Here is a 9,709-nt window from a genome sequence, read left to right as displayed (position 1 = left end):
GTGTACAGTAACAATGGGAAGACTGATATGAAAAAACTACATAAAAATCGAACACTAGTATGAGTTCATCAGCCTCTGTAATGCAGCCACGAACTATGACCAGTCCTGTGACTTATGTACGATAAGTTTTTACAAAAAACAAGTAATGTTTATTCTAAAAGGAGAAGAATTAAAAAGAACATGGCACAAAACCTGTGAGGACCATAAGGAAAACTAGTTGTTTCTATGTTTTACCATATTCCATACCACACTAAAATACAGTTAAGTTTAAAGCAAATGGAAGAAATATATGCACTAGTATCTGTGAATTCTTAACATGATAAAATTTGAATTATTTAAATGAAAAGCACCCTTTTGGTTTGATAATCCATACACATATCCTCCGTGTTTTAAACATGATGGCATACTACTTTGCTCAAATATATTCTAGCAAAAAACTGTTCCATCATGGAGTCCAAGTCTACTTTTGATATTCTCTTCTTTGGATACCCTAAATTTTGACCATACACTGTTCTACTATCATTACTTGTCATACATTTTACTTGATAAAGCATAACAGGTTTTGAGTCATTTTGCAGTAACTAAACCTTCAGATACCGTTTAGCCTTTTACTTTATTTCAACTTTTACAGCACAGGGACTGATGCTTAGCCATCTTTTTTTTGACTGCCATTGTTAGCAGGATTTTTAAAAAACAAGGGTTGGAAAATGTTGTGAAAATGAACTGCCCACAAAATATGATCTAGTTATCTTGGTAACAGATATGTAATTTCAGTCTTTAGGAAACATTTTTGTTTCTTATTTTGCACTAATTGATAAACTCTGATATCAGTATGCAGGAATTTGCTCATCATTCTGTCATTTCAAGTGAGGACATGTTCCTTTCTAGCTTGGATAGATGCTATTGCTTGCATCAACCTGCATTGGGAGTGGGAGGATTCAAGATGAGTTTCAGATCTTCAAGGTGACAGGGACAATACAATTTTTAAAACCGCTGTGCTTCTTGGAGATTTGATCTTTTAAGGGATTGTACTGTTCTTGTGATTGAAGAAAATTTTGAAGTGTCTGAAAAATTTCTCTTTGAAAATACTTATTTTTGATGTAACTAAAATTTATATTGGCGTGGAGGAAACTTATTCCTTCCTAACCAAATAGTCTATATGCCAATTTAGTGCAGGTCTGCTTTATAGACTTATTTCCTTATCTATTACTTAATTGAATTCAGTATTTATATGATAGTCATACATTTAGGAAGAATCTCCTTAATAGCAGTCAACTCAGTGCCAGCTACAACTTCACGCACAATATGGGAAGCATTTTAGGACTCTGAAGAACCTTTGTCTAAGGATTTTGCAGTCTGATAAAACCCACTGGGAAACTAACCTTTAAAAGCCTGTCACTAGATTTTTGCAACTTCAGAGCTACCATTTTAATTTAAACTGGCTACTGGTTGCTCTCAGAACAGGAGAGGCCAAATGCTGTTATGCCTGCCGTATCTGTTTTGGGTTGAACTCTGCCTGAGAGCTGAGTGGCAGCAGGGCAGAGTTATAGCTCAGCAGTTCTCCAGACAGTGGAGATTGCTTGCTTTGTGAACTTTGGCAGGTCACAGCAATTTCCCTCCGGTGCAGAGGGTTAACACGCTGCCATTCAGTTCTAAGCTTTCAGGACCCTTCTGCCTAAACCAGAGCAGCCAGTGAAGTGTTACACCCAAATAGCACAACTCAGCTACCTAAGAGTCTAAAAATCTGAATGTGTTTAAAAATTACATAGTCCTACATACTGGCAAAATGTAGATGAAATTATTTGTGACAAACCAATAAAATTATGCTAGATGACAACTTCAAGACTTTTTAAACAGATTTGTTCTAATATCACAATAACTGGAAAGACAGAGTCAGGGAGTGTCAGATGGTATCTTAACAACTTTTTGAGGACTCCAAATTACTATTCATCTTCACTTTATAGAGGGTTGTTCAAATAATACTCTTTTTTCTATTAGTTACTTACCACATTCACAAACTGCTTGTTATAAACAAAGTAGAAGTATAACATGTAAGATATCTGAATTGGATGCATATTTTGGATTTAAACATAAGTTTCAACAGGATTTTTACTGGCCTTCACAGCTGCAAAGCTGAATAGCCATCTAAAAATGAAGACACTTCTGTCCTCCCATATCTGCCTGCATATATAGGGCTGAGCTAAAACTGCAGGCCCTGTACACATGTAAATGCAAGGACCGTTTTCCAAGAGTATCAGAGAAAGTGCCCAAGAGAGACAGGAAAATCTCTTGTATCAACATGACCTTCGGCCCAGTCCAAGGTGAAGACTGGGCCAAAGGCCAGATCAACTTAACTAGCCTAAAACATTAAATCAAATTTTTTTTAAACATATATCGAGCTACCTTAAAAGCAGAAGCATTTTTTCAAGTGTAAAAACAATGATATCCATCATTGTGCACTAAAAGAGTAACACATACAGCAAACTGCTATATGCTGAATACCACATACAAATCCACGCCGTGAGTGAATGTACAGATATCCAGCTGTACAGGGTTCACAGGTGCATGTTTAGAATGTAAACAGAAAAGCAGTGCTGCTGACTTGCCGTCTCTCAATTTCTAGAAGCCCAGGATATGACTGAAGTGTCCCTGAAATGACAAAATTTCATGTCACTAAAAATTATCTCATCAAAAACTGAAGTCTCTTTCTCAGTATATGTTTTCAAACTTTATTTTAAAAGAAACTGTCAGTCCCACTAACTGTATCACAAATCTTCCCCTTTTTTTTCCTGAAGGACTAATGGATAACTAAAAAGTTTGGACAGTAAATGGACCATTCAGTGTAATCTATATAAGGAGCATGACTGAGTTATGATACTAGTTTTGCACATGAGGTTAAAATATACCCATAGAGAATATAGACAATTTTAGCATCATGCTTGTATACCTTATTCTATTCTACCATTAAATGTTTAAAGATTTTGAGGATAGAACAGAAATTTACTTTCTGGTTGGCAACTTTTATTTTAAACTCAAGTCTTCATTTATTTATATCACATTGTATTTTTTAAAAGAATGTATTCACAGTAATACTTTAGAACAAAAAAAAGCATTACCTCTAGTTATCATGTAACACAGAAAAATCTCAAGAATGATGGTGGTGTTCTTCCCACCCTGAAATCCTACCTAATTTCCTTCTAGTTAACACCACTTCTTCCTCTTCTTCTAAGCCCCTGCCTAAATAGTCAATAACGTATTAGTCCAAAGAAAACTTACAAAAAATGCAGCTATAGTAGTACTCTTTTCTCAAATTGTGGTTTAATACACATCTATCATTCCTTCTGAAAGATGTGGTAGTCATTAAATGTATCAAAAGAGCTCTAAAAGTTAAGAGAGCAAACCAAATAGTGATACTGCCTTCAAATACAATTTGAAGTTCACAGCACTTACAGTAGTGACACAGAATTAAACGTGTTCAGGAAGGCTGATGTTAGTCAAGTTCCTCACATGACTGATTAGCTTAAGTATTAGGACTTCCTGATGCAGAATACAATCCTGATAACACTACCCACAACAACGAAAAATTTTCTCAGTCCAACATGCTTTGTGTTTGAATTGTTCCAGTTTGGATGTTTTAATTTATTTGAATTTCCCTACCATTAGTAGAATAAAGCTTCTTATAGGATTTTAACATTATTATTGATTACGAAAAAAATTATAACATTCTTTATCTTGCTATCTGTAGGCTCCTCCCTTCTGTTCATTTCAGCTGTTCTGAAGGACTTCCATGATGCATGTTAATCACTGTGACAGCCTGGTTTTCCTGAAGTGAAATTTTAACTAAAGAAAGTTTTCTGAGCTCTTACTGGCTTACTAGACATTATACTCTTAGTATAAGCTTTTTATTATTTTAAGAATGAAGAAAATTTACTAATATAATTCCTACCAAATTTATTGAAATATAACTGAATTATCTGTTATGTCACTGGGCACAAATAACTGATTATCCAAAGAGGACACAGTTAACAAATCTATACAATCAGTGCATCATTGACAGGTAGAGAGGTTACATATGAATCATGCTGTGAATGCAAGGACACTCACACAAGCCCATTTACATCAGGGTGTTGTGCTTGCTTAACATGACATAAATTCAGCTATACCAGAACACAGTTCTGGCTGCTCTAGTCCTGTATTTGTGTGGCATTATGTCCAAACTAGAAAACTCTCCTAACAGAAACTGGGAGCAGAAGAGTCCCTCCTCTCTGCAAGAGCAAGATACCTGTGCAAGAGTAGCCATATTTTTCTTTCATCCAGATTGTTCCAGCCCCATGACTCAAATAATGGAGAACTGAATATATACGCTAACTTCATGATTCCGTTACCAAACATTGTATGTTGCTTCTTAAACTTTAATTTATATTTGACATTTTGCAACACACATGAGTAAACTTTTTCCCCCACTACAGGGTACATCATGGAAATCAGAATCATGCTTCAAATCAGTCATATTTAAAATCACCCTGCCTTGAGCAAAGCGTTTTCCATTTCAACTCAACAATATGAGGCTAATTTAGCAAGAAGCCTTCTAAGTAGCTCTACAAGGACTCCAGATTTTTATAACACTACCTTGAGTTTCTATATTGAAAGCACAGAGGGACAGTCAAGTAGAAGAATTCTTTAGTTTTGAGATTCTGGTTCTCACCGAGTAAAGTTAGCAAGTTGTTTTCCTTGTTTCTTACAGCTGTAGCTGAAAAGCATTTAAAAGTGAATAGGTCATCCATTATAACCAAACTTCAATACATAAATGTTTGTGGAAGAGATGAATGTTGACTCCTCAAGTTATCTGGCTTTTATCAAGTTCATTACTAGGCCATAGGAAAAAACCAACAGGCTAATCTGATTTAAAACAGAAATGGTGTTATTTGGAATTATGGTATTTGTACTCAGTCATAATTTTCCAAAATTAAGTGGTCACTGATATAGAAGATTTTTACAAACTCTAATGTTGTCACTGTAATTCTGGAATACAACAAAATTTACTTCCTAATGTGCCAATTTGGGTTTTAATCACAAGATGTTCTTTTCTTTTTTTGTTTTTTAATCCCCGAGATGTTCTCCATGTCCCCAAAGACGGTAACATATCTGGAAAGTTCAAACTTGGTAATCCACATATGTGGTCATACTGGTTTCCGTATTCCTAAAGGCAGCCCTGGATCTGGTTTCTATTTTATTTTTAAAGATGAGCAGCAATAAGTTAACACAGTAATGTCTTTTCAGTCACAGCTCCTGACTTATGACAGCAACCTCAGCCTCATAGCATTCAATGGAAACCTTGCCATTAATTCCATCAAATCAAAGATTTTGCTATAAACACTCAGCCTTTCTGAAGAAATGCATGGCATTCCTCCACACCTCTCCTCATTTTTGGCTTTGTAAGGAATCCTGTATGATGGTTCAAAAGGATGCAGAGGATGCAAACAGAAGTCAAGAGTAGCTCCCATACATTTAAGAAACTTCCTAAACTTTGGTTAGACAATTTGCGTGAAAAACTAAACTGTAGGAATACCATAACCTCTTTCACTATTACTAGCCGTTATCTCTTGAGGGTTTTGGCCTTCTATCCAGGGCTAAAAAGAGAGTGGTTAAGATCACAGTCATCTGTTAGTGGGAGATTCTACTGCTACTGCTGCAATATTACAGCATACTACATGGTGCCAAGTCACAGCTGTGACTACAGCCTACATAAAAGAAAAATACGGGTTTTAAACAGCTTGCTTTGGATACCAAGAGGAGCCTATCTGAATCAGCTCAGAAGTCAGCATTATTCAGCTGTCCAAATACTTGCACTGTTTTTCAGGAATGTCAAGTTGTCTATGCCGAGCTCTGATTGCTCCTGGTTCTTTAGCTAGCTTGTTTAAAACTAGCTCTCGTATGTCTACAGTGTAATATTTTTAGGCTATGTCTACTCGTTGGAAAGGAAGTATCCAATTAGAGGAAAAAATAGGAGATAGAATGGGATTCCTGAATATTTTAGTATGATCCAGTAAATCAAGGACAATATAAAAATGGGGTAGAGGAAGTTGTATGTTAGTGTTTGCTTCAGTTACTTCCTAAACTCTGCTTTTTAGAGTGAATTTGAAAAATGTGTTCACAGTCTCCATATTTTCCAACTGCTGCTGGAAACATATTAGTTTGTGCTCTGCTGCGTACCTCAGAAATGCTAAATCAATCTGCCTTCTTTTATTTACATGCTTTATTCCTGAGAAATGTAATTGCGGTTTTTATTAACTTTATGTTTTATGGATCTAATACTTAAGAACAAGTCTATCTTTTATGTCACAGAAAGAAGGTTAATATACTTACAGATTCTCCAGCAATACATCTTGGGCAAGGCTGGGCAGTACCTCTGCTTCCATGGTTTTCAAAAATCTAATGAACAAAAACATATACAACACCATCAAAAAAAAGGGGGGGCAATTATTTGCAATTTTATTATAAAATGTATTTTAAATGTGTTCTTCTAAAAGACAGATGTTGTTGACAGTGTAAACATACCATTGAATTTTGCTTTGTCTTTGTAGCCCAGGGATCACAGTCAGCGGAGATTTTCTGTTTAGAATCCAGCTCCATGGCACAGTCAATGAGGCGAGCATCAGCCTCATTTGGAATGGTTTCTAACGGCTTGCATGCTCGCTTCTGAAAGAATCAAAAGCAATATTTACAGGTCTTCGCAAGCCATAGGCCACTGAATACCAGTTTTCAGGATTTTATTGTTTATGACTGATAGGGATCTCACATTCATTTGGAAGAACAGTAAGTTAGTAAAATGTGGACTAGCAGACACGAAGCCAGAACACCAGAATTTTGTACTTAACACTGCATCTCATGCTGGATGAGCATGGAAATCTGCAGATCTCACTGAATGTCTCTGTGCCTCAGTTGCATGAACTGGGGATAAAATGCCACTGGGAAGAGAGCATGCTTCACCCTCCATTAATGTATAATTTAAGATGGCATTTATCAAAGGAGCGGATCATGGGAAGTTGTGTGAAATGACTAATTACATCAAGGAAACGGAAGGAAAACCCTGAAGCCAAGTCAGACAGCTATGAAGACATATTTTGTAATGATTTTTGTATCTCTCTCTGAATAGTGTCATGTTTTCACAGCCTTCCATTGCTATATAATCAATTAACTTCACGCTTTGAAGCTCTAACCTGAGCTGTTATCTAGTACCAAATGACATTTGGATGTCCTGCGAATCAAAGGCATCCACCTCCGGAGACAGTGCTGGCCTAACCAGGGATGTCTTTCTCACAGTGCCCAGCGACCCAACACAAGATCAGTGGTCCCCAGAAACACTGCTTTACTACTCTGTAGGAAACAGGTTAGGAACTGGTAAGGTTAAGATGCAAGTCTGTGGAAGACACCGATTGAAAACTTTAAGAAGAGTATCCTTGGCCTGTGACTGCTATCCCATGCAATGGGAGGACTACCTAAATCCCAGGGGCTCCTTGAAATTGTAACAGCAAATTAACAGAATAATGGGAAATTTCAAAACTGACACAGATGTTTCAGGGTCTGACTCTCCAAAGAGATACAGATGCTTTTGAAATTTTTTTCTGATGCCTTTCTGAACAAACTTTGTTTAAGGAATAACAATACTCGATCTCTTTCACAAGCATATGATTTCACAGGCAGAAGATGTGTTGCCACAGAACTAACAGGCTATTGAAGCATGGAAACTAAATTTAAAATTTGAATATGTTATGCAAAAATGGATCAATACAACAGGAACCTCAGTGGAAAACAGCTGAAACGAGAACACTATCAAGGAATACAGGATATTTGGATGGGAAGTAAATCAAAAAGTGAAATATGTGTTGTACTAAGAAAGTGAATAATATAATAACAAAAACTCTGAGAAGGTCCTTTAAAGATAGACCGCCTTCCACTGGGAAAACATTCTCTTCTCTTTGTTGCTGAAGAACTCGTCCTTTATTAAAAGGTACAGCATAGTGGTACAGCAGCGTAAGTGGCAAGACGTGTGAGATGAAGGAGAAAAGGGAAAAAAATGACTTACTGCCATACATCAGAAGAAATTTGGCTTATTAAAAATAAATTCAAGGTATTGTTTTTTTGGGGGGGTTAAGATACTTAGCATCAGTGACAGGAATTCAGCATACAGAGTAGATGGCTGACAAACTTATCATACCAATGCCAAGACAATTTGTGGAAGTTTCTAGCAGAGGCTGGGTTCAGGGAAGACTTCACGCTCTGGAATTCTCTCTCTTAGGAAAGAAACAATCAATACATCAATCCTGCCTGTACACAGAACATAGCACAGGATTCAAAGAGCTTGTGATTAATAAGGACCAACAAGCTAAAAAGGCAAGCAAGGTTTTCATCAAAATGACTACTTTTTTTAGGGAATGATCATGCTACATCCAGCTTGGAAACGTAGTTTAAGACAAGCAACAGCAAATCACATACTGTCCTACAACAGGTAGAAAACAGGTCTCTGCAGAGAAGATACTCTGTAACTTTCTTTTCCAGCTGGAAAGTCCTGGAAAAACACATGCATTTTCACTGATGCTGAAAGGATAAAGGCCTCAGAGATGCTGCTTTTCATAAACAGTGAAATTAAACTGGTGCAAAAACTAGCTACATTGCAATAACTAACTTAAATACAATGGAATACCACTTGCTTTTTTTATATACATTTTTTTAATTTAGCTGTCAGATTTGAAAGATTTCCTATAAATTTGTTAATTACAAGCAGTTTCTGTTTTGTTTACCACATTTTTAAAAGCCAGGCTAGCTTCTGTTTTGTGTTTCACAAACAGCTGTTGTATAGGTATAAAACAGGTCTCCAGCCAGCCCAGCTTTTCTGAGTTTAGCTCTACTGCATACCTTTATGGAAAGGACAATGATGGCCTTGTGTAGATGCTCCCTGTTATTAGGACCCAGCTCCCTACTGAAAGAGGTGCACACGGCTCAGTTTGGGAAAGCAGAAGGAATGCGAAGTCCATGCAGATCCTTGTTCTGGGAAACGCTGCTTGCAGGCCAGTTCAAACCAGAACATGCCATGTGAATAGCTCTAGCCTTGAAAACCTGTTATTCTTTACTAGCCTTTAAATCCAAATGCCTTAAAACCAGTAAGACATCAATGAGCTCCAACCTAAAGCAAGTTTCTGAAATAGACGCAAATAACTACGTCAAGGTACAAAAGGCAAAAGAAAATCATACGTACATATATATAATGTACAGTAGGAACTGAGGGAGAGCAGAAAATAACGTAGGGAATCTTCCCTGGTTACAACAGCCACTAGCACAGGACCACTGCATGATAGCAGCATCAAATAAGGGGATGATTAAGACTCCAAAATAGTTGTCTCCCCAAACCCAGGGATCAGTCTGGCCCTGCTTGCTTCAGTTAGTAGAGCCGAGTTCTGAGCTCCCCTCCCTGAGCAGCTGATTCAGAGATAACAGCTCTGCAAAGGCCGGCTACAGTGTTCGTAATGGCTTCAAGCCCCAGTACTGGCAACAGCTTAAAACCGAAAAGGACAGAAACACAAGAAGAGTGACAAATGTTCTGATATTAGACCTTAAATGCACAAAACTCTGTACAGCATGACAACTGTATGAGTTACAAAGGAAAGCACCCTGTATGCATCGCCACTTGGGCTTATGCTGTTAAGCCAAA

At 37.1% G+C, this 9,709-nt stretch overlaps 1 long non-coding RNA gene across 1 annotated transcript; it reads right to left on the bottom strand.

Annotated features, from left to right (window-relative positions):
- Window positions 1–524: 524 nt before the first annotated feature.
- On the bottom strand, window positions 525–6,840 carry LOC104840758. Its single transcript, XR_775291.1, has 3 exons — window positions 6,559–6,840; window positions 6,367–6,432; window positions 525–2,649 (listed from the first exon to the last, which is right to left on the bottom strand). It is a non-coding gene; the product is annotated as an uncharacterized LOC104840758 (long non-coding RNA).
- Between the last annotated feature and the right edge of the window lie 2,869 nt (window positions 6,841–9,709).

This window comes from Haliaeetus leucocephalus, unplaced genomic scaffold (assembly GCF_000737465.1).
Source record: "Haliaeetus leucocephalus isolate CR32 unplaced genomic scaffold, Haliaeetus_leucocephalus-4.0 Scaffold830, whole genome shotgun sequence".
In the NCBI taxonomy this organism is placed as follows: Eukaryota; Metazoa; Chordata; class Aves; order Accipitriformes; family Accipitridae; genus Haliaeetus; species Haliaeetus leucocephalus.
The sequence above is the reverse complement of the archived record's forward strand: the minus strand, read 5'-3'. Positions and strand labels throughout refer to the sequence as shown.